We start from the raw sequence: 25,743 nt of genomic DNA on the forward strand, positions 1-25,743 counted from the left end.
TGATGGAGACATCCTATTTAGTGTATACTGTCCAGCCGTGGGTCTCTGTGGTAGGTCCTGTCAGTTTCTGATGATAGCTGAGTGGGGCACTATTTTTTGGTTGTAGTAGAATGTTGTGTCCCGTTAGTGGAACAGTAGTACTTGGTTTACCTATAGGTCCAAGGCCTATGCAGTCTCAGCTTCATGACCTCTCAAGCAGTGTCATGCATAGGTTCCAACTCCTGGAGTGGGCCTTAAGTCCAATCAGAGAATTGTTGATTATGTCCACAGTGTTTGTGCTCCTACTGCACCAGCATGTGCTGCAGACGGGTCACCATTGTAAGTTGCCATCGCCAGACCTTTTTTTGATTAAAAAAAGACCTTCCATTTTCATTTATCATCAAGACTCTATCACATGTTTTTAAAAACATATTGTTTGCCAGTTTATTATTATGGCAAACCTTTATTTTTTTTAGTCAAGAAAATTGGGACTATTTCACATTTTTCATCTATTTCCATTTTAGACACTGATAAAATTAGTGATTTATCTTATTTATATTATCTGATCTTTCGAATCTTTGACACTCAAAAAAATGGCTGCCCACCAGAATTTATGTGTTTGTAATTACTTACACTTACTTTATGTTTCCAGATTTATGGCAATGTTTATTGGATCCCATCTGTTTGATTGGGTATGTTCTTACGATTATAATATTGCTTCAAATGTTAATTTACTAAACATATAATTTGATGCTTTTAATTAATAACATGGCATACTGTGAAACTCAGGAAGAGAACCTAATGGTTAGGGCCTACAATTTGTGAACTATTAATTACTCATTACCTCATCTACTCACATGACCTAAAGATCCATCAGCTTGATGATAATAAAGACCTAAATGATCCTATAGGTATTTCATGTAAATTTCAAAATAAAAATCCAGGAAACGTTGATCTTTGGATAGAAAATAAGGCAGAAAAAGTTGATTTTTAGGTTATGTTTCTACCTTCTTCTACCAAGCAGGTGGGTGTTCTTCTGAGCAGCACTGCATGTTTCTCAGTTGTCTCCCTAATGCACATGACATGATTGACTCTGTCCTAATCCCTAAAAATGTGTGTGTGTGTGAGTGTGTGCGAGTGTGTGTGTGATCGTGTGAGTGTGCGAATGTGTGGCTATGTGAGTATATATGTGTAAGTGTGAATGTGTGTGTGTGTGAATGTATGTGCATATGAGTGTATGAGTGTGTGTATGTGAGGGTAAGTACATGTGTGTGAGTGTGTGAGTATATGTGTGTGTGTGTGACTGTACATGTGTGTGTGTGTGTGTGTGTGTGTGTGTGTGTGCATGTTGATAGTAGAATCAAAGCTCTATCTTGCAGCCTTGGAACTCACAGTATTAGGCATAGATGTAACTGGGCTTCATTTACTAAGTGTGCATTACGTCATCCTTTGGTTCTAACTATGGATTTTCCATAAATCTCCATGTGGCTAACCATGATAAACTGCCCAACACATCACAGAACAAGGCAGTGCTTATTAGCACTTGAGAAGTTATTGATTCTTGTTCTGATTAATCTTTTATGGGTCTCTGTTGTATTAATTCCAGAGGGAAGACTTGGTTCTACTACAGAGAGCTTGTTCATGGCTTCCACATCAGTGACAAGATTTTTAATGTTACCACTATCAGTCTAATGATGACTTTTCAATTGAATTCATTTTAAGATGTGTCAATAAAATGTGACTCCAAATATGTTTTATTTTTTATTAGGATAAAAAGGAGTTTTTATTTGTGTTTTTAAGATTCTGTCTGTTTTTCTTTGATGTCAATGAAAATACACATACTTTTGGCGAAAGGGATTTTTTTTTTTTTGGAGCTGAGGACCGAACCCAGGGCCTTGTGCTTGCTAGGCAAGCAGTCTACTACTGAGCTAAATCCCCCAACGCCGAAAGGGATTTTTAATATGTGAAATTAATTTTATTATGTTTCTGAGCACCTTGTGATCTTCCAACACTAATTTTACTGTTGGCTCCATGTTAATATTTCTAAGCTAATAGTATGCTCACTTCTATTACCAAGATACATAGCTTACAGGAGGAAAGGCTTACTTTGGCCTGGATTTCAGTCCATGGTCACTCTGTTGCCCTTTGCTCTGTGGTGAGGTAGAGCACCATGTTGGGAGCATGGTGAAGGAAGCCTCTTACCTCCTGTGACAAGAAATCAAGATGGAGAAGGAGCTACAGCCTCAGCGTGTCTTCAGTTGCTGAGCTTCCTTTCATAAGCCCCACCTCCCAAAGGCCCACTCTCTCTCAGTAGTGCTTCTGGCTGTGGACGGAGTCACCGTATTTGAGCTCTGAGGGACTTTAGCCAGAGTGTATTATGCCATGAAACTGTATGTGTGAAACGGCCCAGGTGGGTGGTATACTTTATGGCAGAGAGAACTAGGTTACTTTTCATGTGTGAAAGGGTTCTGGTGGAGCTTGATAGTATCTGGATCCCCCACATTTCTGTGATTGCTGCCCTAGGAATGAGACCTTAACTTCATCAGAAACTGCTGGAAACTACTGCCCCTCTAGAAAAAAGCATTCCTTTTCCAGTTTCCTGATAACATGTCCATTTCTTTGGGAGTGGTATCAAACTTTGAACTTCTGTAAATGAATTAACACTGAGTCTGCTCATCCACAGCCCTCAACATGTATTTAATATAATCAAACAGTAGACTTGGTAAATGAGCCTTTGACAGGGATAGTGAGGGCAGAGGGCCTAAGGAGCACGTGGGGAAAGGCAAGTCAGGCTGATAGGGTTTGCTGTGCTATGATTGCCTGCGTGGGCTCTAATTACAGCCTTGCATTTCAGATGTTCAAAGTGATAGGAGTTAACAGCCAACAACTCTGTACTAGATGTTCAAGGCTAAGGTCAGAATGCTGTCTGTGACTGTCCTCTCCAGCTTCTACTAAACCACCTGTGCTAGGGAAGGACCGTTTTTACAAAGGAATTTATTTGTAAGCAATAGTGTGTGTGTGTGTGTGTGTGTGTGTGTGTGTGTGTGTGTGCACGTGCGTGCGTGTGTGTGCGTGTGTGTGTGCAGGAATGTTGTGTATGAGCGTGTGCATGCATATGTGAGCATGCACATGTGTGTATACATGCATGTTTGATGATCTATTTGTGCTGTGATTATGCTATCATTTTGTCCCTAGGACCAGATGAAAAAGATAATCATTTCCTTGCTGTGAGGAGCAGGTGGGCAGTCAGCATTGATCTCAGGGAGGGTGCCAGTCCCTACTTGCCACATTTTCAGCTGTGTGAAGCTTGTTGGTTTACTTGAGGTCACAGTTTTGGAGCCCGAGGAACTGTGTTTAAATGGATGTTCTGATTAATTGAGAGTTAACCAGTAAAGATTATTACTTTAAAACTTATTTTAACTTTTATCTGAAATCAAAAAGGTCTGGATTTGAAAACTAGTTCTAGTGTTTTGAACTCGGGCAAATTACTTAATCGCTTTTGTTCATCACTCCAATCTTTGCATCTAAGGGTTCTTCCAAGGATTACATTAGGTAAAGTGTGTCGTAGCAGAAGCACTGTGAAGAAAAGGGTAACCATTATTATTTAATGACCTAAACTTTTAGGGAAAGCTTTGGTATGAGGTAATAAAAATAATTGAATCTTTCAATAATGACTGATGTTTAATTAATTAGTGAATATCTGTGTGCAGGAATTGGGACAATAAAGATGAAAAAGTTCCCACACCCTAAGAGGTGCAGGTGGCTCTGGTAAAGGCAACATACACTGAAAATACTTGTATGACCTGGGGATTTTGAGTTTTGTTCATTAATATTAAACCGAAGATGGGTAGTGTAATGAACTGACTCTGAAATGAAAGACCTTTTTACAAGAGGGAGCAGGGGAGAGAGTTCCTGAGCATCTGTCTGAGGAAGTGAAATGCAGGCCTGGACGCATCCGTACTGATGGTGGCAGAGAGGGTTTAGGGCACAGGTGCAGGTCTAAGAGTGCCCAGGTAAATAGATGCAGGGGGGCTTCGAGGCTGGAGGGTGAGCTGGCTCTGGATACGTGTAGTGGGTAGAGGTGTTTCAGGGGTGCCACTCCATAGAAAACCATCAGTCGTGTGGGATTTGAAAGGACATGTTTACATAAAATTGAAAATTAAGAATTAAATTTAACTCAGTTAAGTTATTGGCTCAGGCGATTGGGAAAATAAGTGAAAAGTAAAAGGTGTCAGGGCCTTGAGTTACATTAACAGTGCACTGAAATGCCTCATAAGGTAGTCAGACTGGGGCTAGAACCCCGCACAGCAGAGCAAGGCCCACATGCCTGTCTCAGTTTCTCTCTCTCCCTCTCCCTTCTTTCCTTCATCCCTGGAATCATACTTCTCTCTCCTTTTATTAACAATATCAAGTACCCAGCACAGAGAAGATAACACTATGAAGTTTCTCCTACAGCTTGACACTCTGGGGGTGGAAATCACAGCCACCCCAAAGCACAAATGCTAGAACAAGACAAGCAAGCCATGACCTGTGCTGTAAGGACCACAGTGCTGCTGCAGGAGGGCCCAGAACCAATCCTCCTGGCTGTTCAGGACCTTGGCATTCCAGGTCACTTGTGAATGACAGGATCCCTGTCCCAGAAAGAAAAGTTACTGTTTCCCTAGAACATATTTTCTTTTCCTAAGCATAGCATCTCATCTCTGTTCATAGTATCACCTCCCTCCCTCCCACCTCAAGTTTCCTAATTACACCTAGTCTGGGTCACATGGGCTGTAGGATTAATTCTAAAATCAGCATCTTTGAAGGTTAGGTATACCCTAGCTTCTCTTGGGAGCCATTTATGGCTGGGATATTATCATTTTATCCCATCAGTCTTAGATCCACTATTGCCGCTTTCATTACCCTTAAGGGAATGAGTTTAATCAATGGATTGCCTCTGAGGCTTTGGAATTCATGGGTAGCAGTTGGTGTGGGCCTGGGAGAATTATGCTACTGAGAGAGGAGGGAGAAAGAAGGACTAGATGTGAAGGGTGTGTTAACCCTGGAATATCAGAATGCTTTGATTTCCCCTCACTCTTTCCTTCTGTCCAGTCTGGGCATTGAAGGCTCATTGGATTACTAGCTTCATGATGGATTTCCCATTGCTAAGATGAGGCAAAAGAGAAAGGAAAGTCATTGCTGTTAATTGTTTTTCTATTGAATGAGGCAGTCATGTGGACTACACAGAAGACAGTTGAGAGTGGGGCTGACTCACTGTTCTCTGTGCTGACATAGGATAGTTAAGATTCTTAAATGCTCACAAGCACAAAAATAAATTTCTCTGTCTTGTAATGGATATTAGCGTAAATCATTAGTGCACTTTTTCCGGAATGCTTTAGGGAAAATTACTGAAATAGATATATTTTGGAGCATTTACTTAACCCTTGAACTAACTGTTTTCTCTGAGACCTGACCCGTCCAAGTGGGTTGGGTAATAGACGTGACTGTGTGGCCTGAACACCCATGGCTGCAGCTGGGCAGGCCTGGTGAGTTCTGAGAGGGCTGAACTAGCCAGACTCTTTAAGATGAGGCTAGGGAGGTGCCTTAGTTGGTAAAGTGTTTGCTTTGTAGCATAAGAACCTGGGTTCAATTCTGAGAATCCATAAAAAACAGTTGGGTGTGGTGTCACATGCCTGTAACCCCAGGCCTGGGGAGGCAGAGATGAATGGACTCTGTGGTTCACTGGCCACCCTGCCTAGCTTAATTGGTGACCCCCTGATACCAGTAAGATACTCAAAAACAAGTAAACAAGATAGATGGCTTCTGAGGAATGACAACCAGGGTTGACCTATAGTTTTAGCACAAGTACACACACACACACACACACACACACACACACACACACACACACACACACACAGAGGCTCTAGTGTCCCCAAACTTAGCTGTTATCTGCTTCTATTTGGAAGTGCAAGAGGATCTCATGATCACCAGAATGGCGGAGAGAAGTCAAATAAAGGGAAAGACTGGGAAGAGACTGATAGAAAAGCTGAGGAGTCCAATTTCATGACACAACACTGTAAGATGCTTGCTCATCCCTTTGCAAGCATTGTGAGCGATCTGTCATTTTCATAAGAGAGCAGGTAAGGAGTGCAGAGCACCATTGCCCGTGTAAGCATTGGGTTAGTCCTTACCTGAAACACAGATTGTAATTCCCATGAGCTCTGCTTCGGTTTAATGTTTTCCCTCTAATGGACAGTAATTGAAGTGGATTTATTATCTAAATTATTCCCTAGTTCAGGGTATCACTTAGAAAGATAGGGCTATAAAATGAGATCCTCATGGTCCAGAAGCCACAATAGCCCATGGGTGCTCCTGCAAGCTGTTTCCAGCCCCAGTCGTCCTGCAGTATGCACAGTAATTTTTTGACTTTGGAACCTATATTATAAATTGGGTATATATCTTTACCTACTTTAGACAAATTGTCAGTTTTCATAGGAAGTTTCTGCAGTTGTTTAACAAATGCATGAACACTTTCAACAGATATCCTGAATGACTGACCTAAGGTTCTGTCCCTTTGAGGCTCAGGCTCCCAATTTCCATCCTTTCAACAATTTCTATGGCTAGTTGGTAGTCCCACTCCATGTTCGTACCTCCACTTATACTGTTGCTCCACGGGAGACTGGTTCCTAGATACATTTTACCCTAATATTTTATGAAACCTGCAAGGCACATACTCAACAGGTTCTAAAAGTCAAATTATAGAATGGCCTGTCTCTGGTCTCACAATATAGGGAAGGGAGATAGAACACATGTTGAATCATGCAACTGCGGAGCAGAGGCAACCAGTGGGACCCAAGAGGGAAATCATAGTTAATGGAAGGCTGGGGTGGGGGCAGGGTTGGATGCCACAAAGAAAAGCATTACCCAGACTTGAAAGCATAGGGAGATTCAGGAGAGTCTCAGCACAGGGCAAAGTGTCTGTGTCTGTGCCTTCACGTGCATGTGTCATATGGGCAACACACTAGCTGAGAATTGTTGCAAAGTGGAGAGCAATAAAGATGATGCCTGGGGCCGAGGAGCTGGGCTTGGCCAGACACAAAGATCAAAAGTTAAAATGTTCATAGGCAATTGCAAATTATGACGTTACAAGGAAGCTCAAGATGTTGTGAGTGTGTGTGTGTGTGTGTGTGTGTGTGTGTGTGTGTGTGTGTGTGTTGGCATGGTGATTTCCTAGTAGCCAGAGTCTAATCGTAAAATTGTATACATTTCATGGACATAATTACCTAGATAAACTTGTAAGATAATGCATTAAACTAGAATGCTTCTTTATTAGTTTATAATGTATCAGCAGTAAAAGTCTGGGACTATGGTAGGGTGTCTCTAAAGAGCATGAATCACAGCCGAGAGGATGAGGGAGTAAGACTCCAAGGTGCATCTGGGAAGACTCATCTTACCAGTGGAATAAGCACACTGGCAGTTCACTGTGACCCCAAGTTTTGCTAAGGGTCCACTTATTCTGTGAGTCCATGCTGCACTGTCAGGTCAAACTTTTCTATCAACCTTGTTTTCTTCTTTTGTTTCACATTTAACTGAGCTTGTATGTAGATCCCCACATGATTCCCATAGACACATCAGTGTTTCTATCTTAGTCTGTTTTCTGATGCTATAACAGAATAATACAGACTGGGTTATTTGTAAACAATAGATGTTTATTTGGCTCCACAGAGTCTGGGAAGACCAAGAATATGGTGCTGGTATCTAGGGAGACTTTGAGTTGTGCTGTGCCCTGATGACAGAGTAAACAAGCATATGTGTAATTATATCAGACCAAATGAGCTCCTTCTTAGATAATCAGATGTTCTGTGAAGTATGAAACATGGTAAGCTTGGGAGGCCTTTGCCTTTTGAGACAACTTCAGTTGTATTGCCTGCCTGAGAAGGCTGACGTCTGGTATGATAGGATGGAAAGTGTAGGCGTTGTCTCAATTACCTGTTACCTTTTTAAAAAGCAATTAATGGATGTGAGCTAGGGACCCATCACGCCTGCTACTGGGTTGGTTATTTCAATAGTGAAGAGTGTTGGGTTCTATTTGGTTCACAGACATATAATACTTACTTTGGAGTAGTCCTGGCTGCTAGCTGTGTTTCTGCCTTCCTATGGATACACATTCTTCTCACACAGACGCTTACCCATCCATTAGGAGATGCACATAGAAGACTATCCACCTGCTACAAGTTCCAGACACCAGGCACAAGGACTGAGTATTCACTAACTCACTTATTCTTTAAGACCCAACCAGACATGAAAATCTATTTGACAACTGCTTTATCTCATTTGAAGATTCAAGTTTAAGAGTGCTAAAACTCAGAGCACACTAGCTTTTTGCTTCTTGATTTTTTTCTCCTAAGATATTTGGACCTTTATTATTGTGCTAGTTTGGTTTTGTCAACTTGATTCAAGCTAGAGTCACCTGGGAAGAGAGACCTCTGTTGAGAAAAGCCTCTATCAAATGGCCTACAGGTAAGTCTGTGGGAAATCTCAGCCCATTGTGGGTGTGATCACCCCTGGGCAGGTGATTCTAAGCTATATACAAAAGCCAGCTGAGCAAGCCAAGGAGCTTCAGTTCCTGCCTCTGGTTCCTGCCCTGTTTGAGTTGACACCCTTCAATGATATCAGGACTGTGATTTGAAAGTGTAAGCCAAATAAACCCTTTCCTCCTCAAGTTATTTTGGCCATGTATATATCACACACAATGACAGAAAGCAAACGAAGGTGATTATCAACAGAAAAGTTGCTGTTCCATAACTGAGGAATTTTATAATGCTTTTATAAAACACATGATCTCTAACCAAGACATTTTTCTTCCATATTCACATACCTTTCCCTTCTTTTTTTTGGCATTGACATAAGCATCTTTCAATGGATTCACCCTACTTGAGCATGCGTCCTTATACAAGATGATGTCACAACTCATCCATCAGGCAGGGGATGAGATAAGACTCCAGCACTCTGGAATCGGATTCACCAACTGTTTTCATTGGTGTGGGCAAACAAGAACAGCAAGGGGACTTCAGCTCTGTGACATTTGTTTCACAGTTCTGACTTCTGTAAGAGGATGATATGGGAAAGGCAAGCTACCTTAGTCAGGGTTTTATTGCTATGAAGACACCACAACCACAGCAATTCTGATAAAGGACATTTAACTGAGGCTGGCTTACAGTATCAGAGGTTTAGTCCATTACTGTCATGGTAGGAAGCAAGGCAGTGTGTAGGCAGATGTGGTCCATTAAGACAGGTTGCTGAGAGTTCTACATCTTGATCCACAGGAAACAGCGGGGTATTGTGAGCCACACTGACCGGACTTGAACATATATGACCTCAACACTTGCTTCCACGGTGACACACATTCTACTCCAACATAGCCATACCTCATAATGTTGGCACCCCATATGACCAACCATTCAAACACATGAGTCTATGGGGGCAATTCATACTCGAACTACCACACAAGGATTCATTCAAGTTAAAATAACTTTTATTTTTATTTATTTTTATTTTTTCCATCTTTATTAACTTGAGTATTTCTTATTTACATTTCGATTGTTATTCCACTTCCCGGCTTCCAGGCCAATATCCCTCTAACCCTTCAATATAGGTGTTTCCCTCCCCATCCTCCCCCATTACTGCCCTTCCACCAACAATCCCGTTCACGGGGGGTTCAGTCTTGCCAGGACCAAAGGCTTCCCCTTCCACTGTTGCTCTTACTACCTGTGAGGTCAGAGTCCAGGGTCAGTCCATGTATAGTCTTTAGGTAGTGGCTTAGTCCCTGGAAGCTCTGGTTGCTTGGCATTGTTGTACATATGGGGACTGGAGCCCCTTCAAGCTCTTCCAGTTCTTTCTCTGATTCTTTCAACGGGGGTCCCGTTCAGTTCAGTGGTTTGCTGCTGGCATTCGCCTCTGTATTTGCTGTATTCTGGCTGTGTCTCTCAGGAGAGATCTACATCCAGTTCCTGTCAGCCTGCACTTCTTTGCTTCATCTATCTTGTCTAATTGGGTGGCTGTATATGTATGGGCCACATGTGAGGCAGGCTCTGAATGAGTGTTCCTTCTGCCTCTGTTTTAAACTTTGCCTCCCTATTCCCTGTCAAGGGTATTCTTGTTCCCCTTTTAAAGAAGGAGTGAAGCGTTCGCATTTTGGTCATCCTTCTTGAGTTTCATGTGTTCTGTGCATCTAGGGTGATTCGAGAATTTGGGCTAATAGCCACATATCAATGAGGGCATATCATGTGTGTACCATACCTCACTCAGGAAGATATTTTCCAGTTCCAGCCATTTGCCTATGAATTTCATAAAGTCATTGTTTTTGATAGCTGAGTAGTATTCCATTGTGTAGATGTACCACATTTTTCTGTATCCATTCCTCTGTTGAAGGGCATCTGGATTCTTTCCAGCTTCTGGCTGTTATAAATAAGGCTGCTATGAACATAGTTGAGCATGTGTCTTTGTTATATGTTGAGGCATCTTTTGGGTATATGCCCAAGAAAGGTATGAACCCCATTTTTTAATAGGGTTATTTGTTTCCCTGCGGTCTAACTTCTTGAGTTCTTTGTATATTTTGGATATAAGGCCTCTATCTGTTGTAGGATTGGTAAAGATCTTTTCCCAATCTGTTGGTTGCCGTTTTGTCCTAACCACAGTGTCCTTTGCCTTACAGAAGCTTTGCAGTTTTATGAGATCCCATTTGTCGATTCTTGATCTTAGAGCGTAAGCCATTGGTGTTTTGTTTAGGAAATTTTTTCCAGTGCCCATGTGTTCCAGATGCTTCCCTAGTTTTTCTTCTATTAGTTTGAGTGTGTCTGGTTTGATGTGGAGGTCCTTGATCCACTTGGACTTAAGCTTTGTACAGGGTGATAAGCATGGATCGATCTGCATTCTTCTACATGTTGACCTCCAGTTGAACCAGCACCATTTGCTGAAAATGCTATCTTTTTTCCATTTGATGGTTTTGGCTCCTTTGTCAAAAATCAAGTGACCATAGGTGTGTGGGTTCATTTCTGGGTCTTCAATTCTATTCCATTGGTCTATCTGTCTGTCTCTGTACCAATACCATGCAGTTTTTATCTCTATTGCTCTGTAATACTGCTTGAGTTCAGGGATAGTGATTCCCCCTGAAATCCTTTTATTGTTGAGGATAGCTTTAGCTATCCTGGGTTTTTTGTTATTCCAGATGAATTTGCAAATTGTTCTGTCTAACTCTTTGAAGAATTGGATTGGTATTTTGATGGGGATTGCATTGAATCTGTAGATTGCTTTTGGTAAAATGGCCATTTTTACTATATTAATCCTGCCAATCCATGAGCATGGGAGATCTTTCCATCTTCTGAGGTCTTCTTCAATTTCCTTCTTCAGTGTCTTGAAGTTCTTATTGTACAGATCTTTTACTTGCTTTGTTAAAGTCACACCGAGGTACTTTATATTATTTGGGTCTATTATGAAGGGTGTCATTTCCCTAATTTCTTTCTCGGCTTGTTTCTCTTTTGTATAGAGGAAGGCAACTGATTTATTTGAGTTAATTTTATACCCAGCCACTTTGCTGAAGTTGTCTATCAGCTTTAGTAGTTCTCTGGTGGAACGTTTGGGATCACTTAAATATACTATCATATCATCTGCAAATAGTGATATTTTGACTTCTTCTTTTCCGATCTGTATCCTCTTGACCTCCTTTTGTTGTCTGATTGCTCTGGCTAGAACTTAAAGAACTATATTGAATAAGTAGGGAGAGAGTGGGCAGCCTTGTCTAGTCCCTGATTTTAGTGGGATTGCTTCAAGTTTCTCTCCATTTAGTTTAATGTTAGCAACTGGTTTGCTGTATATGGCTTTTACTATGTTCAGGTATGGGCCTTGAATTCCTATTCTTTCCAGGACTTTTATCATGAAGGGGTGTTGAATTTTGTCAAATGCTTTCTCAGCATCTAATGAAATGATCATGTGGTTTTGTTCTTTCAGTTTGTTTATATAATGGATCACGTTGATGGTTTTCCGTATATTAAACCATCCCTGCATGCCTGGGATGAAGCCTACTCGGTCATGGTGGATGATTGTTTTGATGTGCTCTTGGATTCGGTTTGCCAGAATTTTGTTGAGTATTTTTGCGTCGATATTCATAAAAGAAATTGGTCTGAAGTTCTCTTTCTTTGTTGTGTCTTTGTGTGGTTTAGGTATAAGAGTAATTGTGGCTTCGTAGAAGGTATTCGGTAGGGATCCATCTGTTTCAATTTTGTGGAATAGTTTGGATAATATTGGTATGAGGTCTTCTATGAAGGTTTGATAGAATTCTGCACTAAACCCGTCTGGACCTGGGCTCTTTTTGGTTGGGAGACCTTTAATGACTGCTTCTATTTCCTTAGGAGTTATGGGGTTGTTTAACTGGTTTATCTGTTCCTGATTTAACTTCGATACCTGGTATCTGTCTAGGAAATTGTCCATTTCCTGTAGATTTTCAAGTTTTGTTGAATATAGGTTTTTATAGTAAGATCTGATGATTTTTTTGAGTTTCCTCTGAATCTGTTGTTATGTCTCCCTATTCATTTCTGATTTTGTTAATTTGGACGCACTCTCTGTGTCCTCTCGTTAGTCTGGCTAAGGGTTTATCTATCTTGTTGATTTTCTCAAAGAACCAACTTTTGGTTCTGTTGATTCTTTCTATGGTCCTTTTTGTTTCTACTTGGTTGATTTCAGCTCTGAGTTTGATTATTTCCTGCCTTCTACTCCTCCTGGGTGTATTTGCTTCTTTTTGTTCTAGAGCTTTTAGGTGTGCTGTCAAGCTGCTGACATATGCTCTTTCCTGTTTCTTTCTGCAGGCACTCAGCGCTATGAGTTTTCCTCTTAGCACAGCTTTCATTGTGTCCCATAAGCTTGGGTATGTTGTACCTTCATTTTCATTAAATTCTAAAAAGTTTTTAATTTCTTTCTTTATTTCTTCCTTGACCAGGTTATCATTGATTGGAGCATTGTTCAATTTCCAAATATATGTGGGCATTCTTCCTTGATTGTTATTGAAGACCAGTTTTAGGCCGTGGTGGTCTGATAGCACGCATGGGATTATTTCTATCTTTCTGTACCTGTTGAGGCCCGTTTTTTGACCAATTATATGGTCAATTTTGGAGAAAGTACCATGAGGAGCTGAGAAGAAGGTATATCCTTTTGCTTTAGGGTAGAATGTTCTATAAATATCTCTTAAGTCCATTTGGCTCATGACTTCTCTTAGTCTGTCTACATCTCTGTTTAATTTCTGTTTCCATGATCTGTCCATTGATGACAGTGGGGTGTTGAAATCTCCCACTATTATTGTGTGAGGTGCAATGTGTGTTTTGAGCTTTAGTAAGGTTTCTTTTACATATGTAGGTGCCCTTGTATTTGGGGCATAGATATTTAGGATTGAGAGTTCATCTTGGTGGATTTTTCCTTTGATGAATATGAAGTGTCCTTCCTTATCTTTTTTGATGACTTTTAGTTGAAAATTGATTTTATTTGATATTAGAATGGATACTCCAGCTTGCTTCTTCTGACCATTTGCTTGGAAAATTGTTTTCCAGCCTTTCACTCTGAGGTAATGTCTGCCTTTGTCTCTGAGGTGTGTTTCCTGTAGGCAGCAGAATGCAGGGTCCTCGTTGCGTATCCAGTTTGTTAATGTATGTCTTTTTATTGGGGAGTTGAGGCCATTGATGTTGAGAGATATTAAGGAATAGTGATTATTGCTTCCCATTATATTCATATTTGGATGTGAGGTTATGTTTGTGTGCTTTCATTCTCTTTGTTTTGTTGCCAAGACGATTAGTTTCTTGCTTCTTCTAGGGTATAGCTTGCCTCCTTATGTTGGGCTTTACCATTTATTATCCTTTGTAGTGCTGGATTTGTAGAAAGATATTGTGTAAATTTGGTTTTCATGGAATATCTTGGTTTCTCCATGTATGTTAATTGAGAGTTTTGCAGGATACAGTAACCTGGGCTGGCATTTGTGTTCTCTTAGACATCATGTATGACATCAGTCCAGGATCTTCTGGCCTTCATAGTTTCTGGCGAGAAGTCTGGTGTGATTCTGATAGGTCTGCCTTTATATATTACTTGACCTTTTTCCCTTACTGCTTTTAATATTCTTTCTTTATTTTGTGCGTTTGGTGTTTTTACTATTATGTGACAGGAGGTGTTTCTCTTCTGGTCCAATCTATTTGGAGTTCTGTAGGCTTCTTGTATGCCTATGGGTATCTCTTTTTTTAGGTTAGGGAAGTTTTCTTCTATGATTTTGTTGAAGATATTTACTGGTCGTTTGAGCTGGGAGTCTTCACCCTCTTCTATACCTATTATCCTTAGGTTTGATCTTCTCATTGAGTCCTGGATTTCCTGTATGTTTTGGACCAGTAGCTTTTTCTGCTTTACATTATCTTTGACAGTTGAGTCAATGATTTCTATGGAATCTTCTGCTCCTGAGATTCTCTCTTCCATCTCTTGTATTCTGTTGGTGATGCTTGTATCTACGGCTCCTTGTCTCTTCCTTTGGTTTTCTATATCCAGGGTTGTTTCCATGTGTTCTTTCTTGATTGCTTCTATTTCCATTTTTAATTCCTTCAACTGTTCGATTGTGTTTTCCTGGAATTCTTTCAGGGATTTTTGCGATTCCTCTCTGTAGGCTTCTACTTGTTCTCTAAGGGAGTTCTTCACGTCTTTCTTGAAGTCCTCCAGCATCATGATCAAATATGATTTTGAAACTAGATCTTGCTTTTCTGGTGTGTTTGGATATTCCATGTTTGTTTTGGTGGGAGAAATGGGCTCCGATGATGCCATGTAGTCTTGGTTTCTGTTGCTTGGGTTCCTGCGCTTGCCTCTCGCCATCAGCTTATCTCTAGTGGTACTTTGTTCTGCTATTTCTGACAGTGGCTAGACTGTCCTATAAGCCTGTGTGTCAGGAGTGCTGTAGACCTGTTTTCCTCTCTTTCAGTCAGTTATGGGGACAGAGTGTTCTGCTTTCGGGCGTGTAGTTTTTCCTCTCTACAGGTCTTCAGCTGTTCCTGTGGGCCTGTGTCTTGAGTTCACCAGGCAGCTTTCTTGCAGCAGAAAAGTTGGTCTTACCTGTGGTCCCGAGGCTCAAGTTCGCTCGTGGGGTGCTGCCCACGGGCTCTCTGCAGTGGCAGCAACCAGGAAGACCTGTGCCGCCCCTTCCGGGAGCTTCAGTGCACCAGGGTTCCAGATGGCCTTTGGCTTTTTCCTCTGGCGTCCGAGATGTGTGCACAGAGAGCAGTCTCTTCTGGTTTCCCAGGCTTGTCTGCCTCTCTGAAGGTTTAGCTCTCCCTCCCACGGGATTTGGGTGCAGAGAACTGTTTATCTGGTCTGTTTCCTTCAGGTTCTGGTGGTGTCTCAGGCAGGGGTCCTGCTGCTCCTGGGCCCTCCCCCACGGGAGCCCAGAGGCCTTATACAGTTTCCTCTTGGGCCAGGGATGTGGGCAGGGGTGGGCAGTGTTGGTGGTCTCTTCCTCTCTGCAGCCTCAGGAGTGCCCACCTGACCAGGCGGTGAGGCCTCTTTCCCAAGGGGTCTGGGAGCAGAGAGCTGCTGCGGGCCAGGATCCGCGGGCGTGGGACCTCCGGCAAACACAGGACGTGCCCGGTCCTAGATGAACTCTGCCTCTGTGTGTCCCGATCTCACTAGGCAGCTCTCTTGCAGCAGACAAGTTGGTCTTACCTGTGGTCCCGAGGCTCAAGTTTGCTCGCGGGGTGCTGCCCAAGGGCTCTCTGCGGTGGCAGCAACCAGGAAGACCGAATATTTTTATTCCCCCCTTTTTCATTGGGCCAAAATATTATTGATGTTCAGAAACCATGTATTTGGTATCAAGAACTATTATTGGTTTTATATCATTTTGTTCACTGCAGATTAGTTTTGCTAATATTTAAACTTTTTTTTATCCATCTCCTCTTGGGTGACTGTAGTTTAATATAGTTAATAGTTTAATAGTTCTAATATGTCTTATATTGACATATCTGCTTTTGGTCTCTTTGCTTTTCCTAGAGACTTGGTAGAATTTACCAGAGAAGACATCTAGGCTAGGACTGTATGGGCAGGCTTTATAAGAGGCTAAACTCATCAACTATTTTTCTGGGATGGCTTTACATTTCTACATCCTTCTTGTGTTTCTTGGGTTGATTATCTGTTTGATTCACAGAACTAATTCATTTTTGCCTAAGCTGCTGACTTTTCCTTACCTGTTAGATTGGAAGTTTCCATCCTGAAGTCTCCTCTTTTGTCATTTCATCTTCTCTCTTTCCTCCTAACATGAAATCATTCATCAAACATTCTTTTCTAGTTTCTCTTTGATTTTAGCCTTTCCCTTTATGATTTGTTCTTTCTACGTACTTCAGGTTCACCTTGATTCACATCTGTTGGCACCCCACATGCCTCACTTTATGTCTGCATCATACTGCACTGGAAGGCATCTTTATTATAAAATGTTTCAGTAATGTACAAGGAAGTTGTCAAGTTCATCTAAGCAGTTGCTGGCTTGTGGCAACAAGTTCTCACATATAACATTTAATGCAGATCATGCACATTTTAGGTCAATTTAAATTTTTATCTTTCCCACCGTTTTTTTTTTGTCTCAATACTGCTCTAGAATTTTCTCTTAGTTCTATGCCAAAAATTATTGTGTGTATATTCTCACACTGTTCTCCTTGCAAATATTACAAATTGCAGATGTTCTAAGAGGTAGAACTTTGGTTGATTGTCCTATATAGATATGTTAATAGTATATGAATTTCCCACATATTGTTTCTCTTAAATGTAATATTGTATAATAAATAAAAAAATTAGCAGCTCTGAGAGTCCCTGAGTGCATAGTTTGGTTCTGTCATGTTTCTAACAGTCTCAGTGGTACTAAGCTACACTTTGTAGTACTTTGTAATACATTAGTTTCTGAGGGTGGCATAGACAACTAATTCTTAGCTTTTTGATGGAAATAGATATAAAGATAGATTCATAATTTTCTACATGTTGCTAGACTTATTGAGAAAATAATAATAAAAAATGTTTTTCTGTGGGGAGAGGTAGTTAGAGTGCCCTTTCCTCCTTTCTGATATAATAAATCTCCCACCCTTGATCCTGCTGTGCTGGTGAATGCAGTTTCTGGGCATAACCAGTCAGCACAATGCCCTTTGCCTTCTCGCTGTGATAGATGGGACCTTTAACTTTCTTCTGTCACTCAACTTTTAACACTATGGTATCACAATTGCATCTGAACCAACAAACGATATTCTTTTCAACATACAGACACTGTACGTGTTCATATTAGCCAGTATTTATGGTTTCTGCTTTGATATCAGTCTTAGAGAGTCCTTTCCACTTATAGATTGCAGCAATAGCGAGATAATTATTTCTATTATCTTTCTGGTCTTATCTCCACCCTTTCAACTTTAATCAACTTCTCATTTATTTTAAGGTAAGATATGAGATAAGGATCAGGCATATTTTTCCAGATGTCAATATAGTTTTCCTAAGTATCTTTCAGTATTGTCTTTCTGTCTTCTCCTAACTCATTCCCTGCTGTTTCCTTCTCCTCCTCCTCTCTCTCTCTCCTCCGCTCTTCCTCTCCCCTTCCACATTTCTCTCTCTTCTTTTAGTTATACTGGGAATTCTAGGCAACCCCACCCTCCTCTGCAATGTCCCTGGATGGCCCTTAGGCACTAATTACTGTACAAGGTTTTAGACTGTGAAGACTTTAGATGCCTTCTTTCTTTAGAGGAAGTTCCTATAAATCAGGATCTAGTTTGGATTTATATATTTTATACTCATACATAGAATTATTTATCCTTCCATCTGGGCTGTTGTAAGTATTCTTCATATTTCATTTTCTAGTTGCACTAGTCTACCTAGTTCTTTTTTGTGTGTTCATTGTGACTTCAGGGGAATTGTAAGTTTTTTTTATTTTGAAATTTCTAAAATAATGTTAATATTTATATGGAAATTATGCTATTAATTTAGTGAAAATCAACTTTATAATAACATTAAAATTTTCTAGAAAAGCTGGGTGGTGGTGGCACACACTTTCATCCCAGCACTCAGGAGATAGAGGCAGGCAGATCTCTTAGTTTGAGGCTAGTCTGGTCAATGAGCAAATTCCAAGACAGCCAGGGCTATACTGAGAAACCCTGTCTTGAAACCACAAAACAAAACAAAACAAAAACAAAATTCCAGGAAAATCTCTATTTTCTTATTTAAGTTTTTCTTTCTGATCATATATTGCATAAAGGAATGCCTCATTGTTGCAGGGGTGGAGACATGAGTGTCAATAGAGCTCAAGTGTGCGTGTGCATGTGTGCACAAACCTGCAGCCATTGCCAGAGGCTTTTTGTGTGATCACTATAGAGTGAACTTGCTTTCCTTTATAAGTCAATGTTTCAATTTTTACTCTTAAAGTGGCTTCATTAGATACTGGGGTGTTAGTATGGTATAGTAGTAGTTCTTGCCTTGAACTGTGGAGTTTGGAGAGAGTATATAGACTTCAGGGGGTGTCTAGTGCCTTCTTGGGGGACTTGATGGCTGGATAGACTGATGCTGAAGCAGTGACAGGTCAGTGGGACAAAGTCCCATCAGGGAAATTTCCCTGGTGATAGAGAATAAGAACCTCAGATGGCCTTGGAAGAGAGAAGAGGAACAGTGACTCTCAAAGAGCAGAACCAAACCCTGCACATCCCAGCCGGAGCCAAGCGACTGCAGGAAAGGGAAATATGGAGGGCAGGTGGTGTGGGGCTGGGTAGCCCTTCCTTCACTTTGGTTCAATTGTTTTTTTTTCTTTGTTTGTTTGTTTGTTTTTCTTTTTGAGAGGCGGGGAAGTTAAATCGCCCCCCCCTCACACACACACACACACACACACACACACACACACACACACACACACACACACACAAAAGCAAAACCAACCAACCAACCAAACAAACAAACAAAAAAAACGGATAAAGCGTTTGTGCATGACTCTGCCTGACCAAGTAGTGAGTGGAGAAGGTGCCTTCCCTGGACACCCTTAATGCCTTTTACAGGCCAAGAAATACAGACAGCAGCAGTCTCTGGCCTGTGCCATCCTCACTCTAGATTGGCACTGTGCCTCTGTTACCTACATGTGGGCTATTTCTGGGCTGTGGCTGGGAAAACAGACATTTTCTGTCTTATTTCTCTTCATAATAGAGGGCTGGGCTCAGTTAGTAATGGTCAATTTGAGTCTGGGAATGAGATCTCTTAAAGCAAAACTCTGGATTAACATGTACTGACCAAGTGTTTAAGACAAGTGTGAAGAAATGGAATTGTGGTCTGTAGAGACAGTGACCTTATATAGCACAGAGAAGCTGTTATCCATAGCCACAGGGACCCAGTTGCTGATTGTTGGATGCCAGATCCTGGAGCTCTGTTTGGAGTTGAGGGCAATGTCAGAAGGAGGAAGAATTTTCATGAGCCCTATGTTCTTCTGCAGACACCAGTGTGGAGGAGCCCAAGAGAGGCCTGTCTTTGGAGCACGTGGACATGGGATGCATGAGCACTGCTATTCAGAGTCCTCCCTGAAGCAACTCAAGGCCTCCAGGACTGGGAAAGTAAGTTATTCTTGCATTGTCTTTGATATTTGATTTAAACATACCATGTGGGTTTTAATCTTTTGCCAGCTTTAAGGATCGCTCAGCTCTCAGGCTGTGACTTACTTGTCTCTGCAGCCATTTATGGCTTTATAGTTTTTCAAGGCAAGCAAGATAATGGCTCTGGTGTTCTTTGCTCCCTATTTATCTTGTTTCAGGCTTGTAGAAGTTTATAAGTCCATAACTGAATTATGCTGTTAGTTTTGTAAAACATTTTAATTATGAGGCAGGATCTTACTGTGATGCCCAGGCTGGTCTTAAATTTCTGGGCATGGTATCCATCTGACTCAGACTCGAGGGTAGCCTGGACTATAGTGACATTGCACTGCTGGCTTGTAATCTACTCCACACAGTGATCTATCTCCCTATTCAAATGGCGGGTTTGGGAAGGCCTTTCCCCATGCCTCAGGGCGCTTTCATGCTCTTCCTTTTATCTTCTGCCTCCTGGTTCCAGCTTACAACCTTTCTTCTGCTGAGTCACAGGCTGTGAAACCCATCTGTCAGCTTTATGGTTTCCATCACTGTGCTTTCCAGTTCTCGGGTCTGCACTTGGCTCTTTCTAAGACTGATTGCCCACTTCTCACTTTCCCCATCAATTCCTGGACTGTAGTAATAAAGTGTTTGAAATTCTTTATCTGATTATCTCTGTGAGTAATCAAAGGTGGCTGTCTTCTAGTTTGTTTGCTCTTGGTGTTGTTGTTGTTCGATGGTCCTATTTCTTCATAGGCATGGTATCCCACCCCCAATGCTAAGCATCTTGTACGAATAACTGTCAGTCTTGTGTGTTACCTCCTAGAAGGCTGTGCACCACCCTTGTAGGTTATTGAGCTGTGATTTAGGCAAGGCTACACATCTGCCTCTCCTCAAAGCCTCTCTCCAACCAGGTGCTAACTTCTAGTCCCAGATTTCTCAGAAACCTGCTGGGAAGTCATGCATGTGGCTTAGAAGCTCCTTGCCCTTCAACTTTATATCCCACAAATAATATATCTGGAATAAAACAAAAACTGGCATTCCATTGGAATTGTTCACAACCCCCAAATATGGCTGGGATTGGTCTATCGATGGGACATTTTAATATTTTAATTAATTAATAAACTAATTTCTCTGTGCTGATGTACATGTGTGTGGATGCAGATGTGCATGTAGAGGTCAGAAGATGGCTTCACATGTCATCCTTCAAGAACCTTTCATTTATGTTTCTGTTGAGACAGGGTTTCTTCTTGGCCTGGAACTCTTCACAGTAGGCAAAGCTAGCTGGTCCCAGAGCTTTTAGGGGACCACTCTTTCTACTTCTCATTCACTTTTCCTGGGATTACAAATGTAACTCCATGGGGTCTGGGGATGGGACTTGGGTCCTCATGCTTTTGAGGCAAGTGCTTATTGACTGAGCAATCTCTGTAGCTCCTGCTTCAGTGTTTTAAAACAATTCCAGCTGTTCTGGTTGATTACATCTGATCCATCATCCTGATGTTAACTAAGAAGCACAGGTCTCTGCTAACACATCAGTTCCAAGGCACAAGATGTCACTGTTGTGCTTACTGGGGTAACGTTTGGTGAAATCATAATGCCTTTAATGGTTTGCCTTTTTAGCCCAGGGTGAACTAATCAGACAGCTGTGTGGAGACATAAATCATAGCATATTCCTGGGGAACCTCAGATGAAATAAATCAAAGGTCCCCCATCAGTCTTTCAGTCACTCTTTTTAGTCATATGGAAAATATGGTCCATGCTGTATTTCCACTGTGATGGTAAGGAGATGTTGAACATCAGTGTGGGAGATTAAAAAGCGACAAGTTATATGGTGAAGAGTGTGAAAAGGGGTTTATACTGACATGCAATATCTAGGCTGATCTACAACTCAATAATAGGCATCGTAAATCTAAGAGTGGCCCTTGGGACAGTGTTGTAGATGAGTTAATAGAGCAAGTCAGCTCTCCCTGATGCTGGGGCGACATCATGGGCTCCATTGGTCACCATTCACTTTGAGCTGTGATGTCTCTCTGTACTGGGTGTGGCCACCACCATTGTACCTCTCTCTGCAGCTGGCATTGCTGAGTTGTATTTTCCTGTGTTTGGTACCACTCACCCATTCTGTCTCTCCTTTCAAAGCATTAAGGCATGTGGATGATAAGCCCAAGGAAATCACACTTACCTCTTACCCTGAATACCTTGCTCACCCTCCCCCCACTTACTTTGGGAGCATACCCAGTTTGTTCTTTCTTTGTTAATCAGCCAAAATGACTTTATTAAAAGTATATATTTTACTTCTAATAATTTAGTTTGAAAAATTAAATCTTAGCTGGACAGTAGTGGCACTAGCCTTTAATCCCAGCTCTCAGGAGGCAGAGGTAAGCTGATTCAAGACCAGCCTGGTCTACAGAGCAAATTTTATGGCACCTACAGCTGTACAGAGAAATCCTGTTCTAAAAACTAACTAAATAATAAAATAAAATCTTAAAAATTAAATGACTTATTTTATTTTATGTGTATAAATGTTTTGCCTGCCGTATGTATATGTACCATGTGCACCCCTGGTACCTGCTAAAGCCAGAGAAAGCATTAGATCCCCTAGAACTTGAGTACAGACAGTTGTGAGCTGCCAGGTAGGTACTAAAAATTCAACCTTTAACCACTGCAAAAGCAGCAATGTTAACTGCTGAACTATCTTTCCAGCCCTAAAAATTAACATTTAGTTGTAAATAAGAATTGTATGCATTGTGATTTAATCTATGTTTGGATTATGAAGAGAATTAATCAAGTTAATTTGTGTCTCTGTCACTTTACCAACTTCTCTTTTCTGTAAAGAGAATATTAAACATCTACTGTTTTTTGTTTGTTTGTTTGTTTGTTCAGTTTTTCCATTAATTTATTTGTTCACTTTATATCCTGATTGCAGGCCCCCTTCTCCTGGCACACCCATTACAACAGGCGCTCTCCCATTCCTTTTCCCCCTTCTCTGCTAAGGGGGAGGCACCTCTGGGAATCAACCTACCCTGGCAGGTCAAGTCACTGCAGGACTCTTCCTCTGAGGCGAGACAAGGTATCCTAATTAGGAGGATGGGATCCACGGGCAGGCAACACAGTCAGGGTAAGCCCCTGCTCCAGTTGTTGGGGGTCCTGCATGAAAACCAAGCTGCACACCTGCTACATGTACAGATGTATCAGTGTGAATTAGTCCAAGGAAGTTAATCCAGCCTGTGTATGTTCCTTGATTGGTGGTTCAGTGACTCTATAAGAAGACCAAGAGAGTCAACTAACCTGGGTCCTTGGAGGCTTCCAGAGACTGAATATTTATTCTTTTGGCAAATTTGCTATCTATAATGTATCATTTTTTTCATGTTTATTAGTTCTTTGAGAATTTCCTATAATGTGGTTTGAACATAGTCAGTTTCTTCCCCAGCTCCACCCAAATTGGTATATCCCCCTTCTTTCTACAATTTTGTTTGTAGTTTGTTGTTGTTTTGTTTTAAACACACATTGATTCTAATTTGAGCTGCCCATTTATTCTTGGTTGTGTAATCTTTTATGGGAACATTTACTAGAGGCTATATACTCTTAAATAAAATGGATTCTCTATTTCTCAGTAGCTGTCAATTGTCAAAAGCACCTCAGCTAGAAGTGGTATCTCATGCTCACCTTCCCTCTCCATTCTGAGATTTAGTCTGGCTTGATCTTGCACAGATCTTGTACATGTTGTTGTAGCTGTTGTGAGCCCATATGTGCCCTGCTGTGTCTGAAGTGCTGTTTGTTTGTAGCCTCTGATTCTCATAATCTTTCCACCCTATCTTACTCAATGATCCCTGAGCCTTGGAAGGAGGGAGTGTATATAGATATTCCATTTTAGGGCTAAGCATTCCACAGTATCTTATTTTCTACACTATGACAAATTGTGGCTTTCTTCATTAATTACCATCTATCATCAAAACACTCTTCTCTGATGAGGGTTGAGGGATGCATAAGTCAGTGGGTATAATTGTAAGTCCTTAGGTGTCACTTTAATACTATATTAAGCAGAATGACAGTAGTTGACTCTCCTCGAGGGTCTATTACCTGTCTCATTTTCAGCAATAGTGCCAGGAGTGAATTTTCTCTCATAGAGTATTCGTTAAATGTAAACATAAGTGGTTGGTCACTCCCATGATGTTCATGTCACCATTGCACCATGGGATTTCTTGCTGCACCAGTCATGATTGTAGCTTTCAGGGTTCACAGCTGAGAAAGACTGATAGCTAAGTTTCTCTCTAGTAGTGATATTTATTCCGCACTATAGTCTTTCCTCTAACCTGCTCTCCTATTACCTACATTTAAATTATTCGTATTTAATTATTAATGAATAATAATTATATAATATAGTAAATAAATGTCATATAATATAATAATATATTAATAATAAAGAAATTAATTAATTTAACCCCTTCCTTTTCATCATTCTCCATTAACTCATTACACCATTTTGTTTTATCTTCTTTTCCTTGAAATCTTCTCCATGACCCCTTCTTTACTAATATCTTTACCTCTATGGCATTCCAAATGAAACACACATATCTTCAGATTCAAAACTAATAATCTGCTAGTGACAGGAAACATGGGACATTAGACTTTGTGGGTCTGGGGTTCTTCATTCAGAATGATTATTTCCAGCTCCATCTGTTTACATGTGGATTTCATAATTTTGTTTTTCTTAATGACAGAATAATATTTCAGTGGATAAATATACCACATTTTCATTGTCTGTTTATCAGTTGATGGGCATTTACGCTGTCTTCGTTTCTTTTTTTCTTTTTATTTATTTTATTAACTTGAGTATTTCTTATATACATTTCGAGTGTTATTCCCTTTCCAGGTTTCCGGGCAAACATCCCCCTAATCCCTCCCCCTCCCCTTCTTTATGAGTGTTCCCCTCCCCATTCTCTCCCCATTGCCGCCCTCCCCCCAACAATCTAGTTCACTGGGGGTTCAGTCTTAGCAGGACCCAGGGCTTCCCCTTCCACTGGTGCTCTTACTAGGATATTCATTGCTACCTATGAGGTCAGAGTCCAGGGTCAGTCCATGTATAGTCTTTAGGTAGTGGCTTAGTCCCTGGAAGCTCTGGTTGCTTGGCATTGTTGTACATATGGGGTCTTGAGCCCCTTCAAGCTCTTCCAGTTCTTTCTCTGATTCCTTCAACGGGGATCTTATTCTCAGTTCAGTGGTTTGCTGCTGGCATTCGCCTCTGTATTTGCTGTATTCTGGCTGTGTCTCTCAGGAGCAATCTACATCTGGCTCCTGTCGGCCTGCACTTCTTTGCTTCATCCATATGTCTAATTGGATGGCTGTATATGTATGGACCACATGTGGGGCAGGCTCTGAATGGGTGTTCCTTTTGTGTCTGTTTTAATCATTGCCTCTCCATTCCCTGCCAAGGGTACTCTTGTTCCCCTTTTAAAGAAGGAGTGACACATTCACATTTTGGTCATCCGTCTTGAGTTTCTTTTGTTCTAGGCATCTAGGTAATTCAAGCATTTGGGCTAATAGCCACTTATCAATGAGTGCATACCATGTGTGTTTTTCTGTGATTGGGTTACCTCACTCAGGATGATATTTTCCAATTCCATCCATTTGCCTATGAATTTCATAAAGTCATTGTTTTTGATAGCTGAGTAATATTCCATTGTGTAGATGTACCACATTTTCTGTATCCATTCCTCTGTTGAAGGGCATCTGGGTTCTTTCCAGCTTCTGGCTATTATAAATAAGGCTGCAATGAACATAGTGGAGCACGTGTCTTTTTTACATGTTGGGGCATCTTTTGGGTATATGCCCAAGAGAGGTATAGCTGGATCCTCAGGCAGTTCAATGTCCAATTTTCTGAGGAACCTCCAGACTGATTTCCAGAATGGTTGTACCAGTTTGCAATCCCACCAACAATGGTGGAGTGTTCCTCTTTCTCCACATCCTCGCCAGCATCTGCTGTCACCTGAGTTTTTGATCATACCCATTCTCACTGGTGTGAGGTGAAATCTCAGGGTTGTTTTGATTTGCATTTCCCTTATGACTAAAGATGTTGAACATTTCTTTAGGTGTTTCTCAGCCATTCGGCATTCCTCAGCTGTGAATTCTTTGTTTAGCTCTGAACCCCATT

The 25,743-nt window shown here is 41.1% G+C and overlaps 1 long non-coding RNA gene across 6 annotated transcripts in view; it reads left to right on the forward strand.

Moving 5' to 3' along the window:
* LOC102550082 (uncharacterized) overlaps positions 1–25,743 on the forward strand; it is a 316,819-nt gene that overhangs the window by 49,610 nt on the left and 241,466 nt on the right. For all 6 annotated transcript variants that reach the window (XR_015685867.1, XR_015685868.1, XR_015685870.1 and 3 more), the window contains exon 2: positions 19,466–19,583. This is a non-coding gene — a long non-coding RNA (uncharacterized LOC102550082). The remainder of the gene's footprint in view (positions 1–19,465; positions 19,584–25,743) is intronic.

The sequence above is a fragment of the Rattus norvegicus genome, chromosome 4 (assembly GCF_021556685.1).
Source record: "Rattus norvegicus strain SHRSP/BbbUtx chromosome 4, alternate assembly SHRSP_T2T, whole genome shotgun sequence".
NCBI classification, from domain to species: Eukaryota; Metazoa; Chordata; class Mammalia; order Rodentia; family Muridae; genus Rattus; species Rattus norvegicus.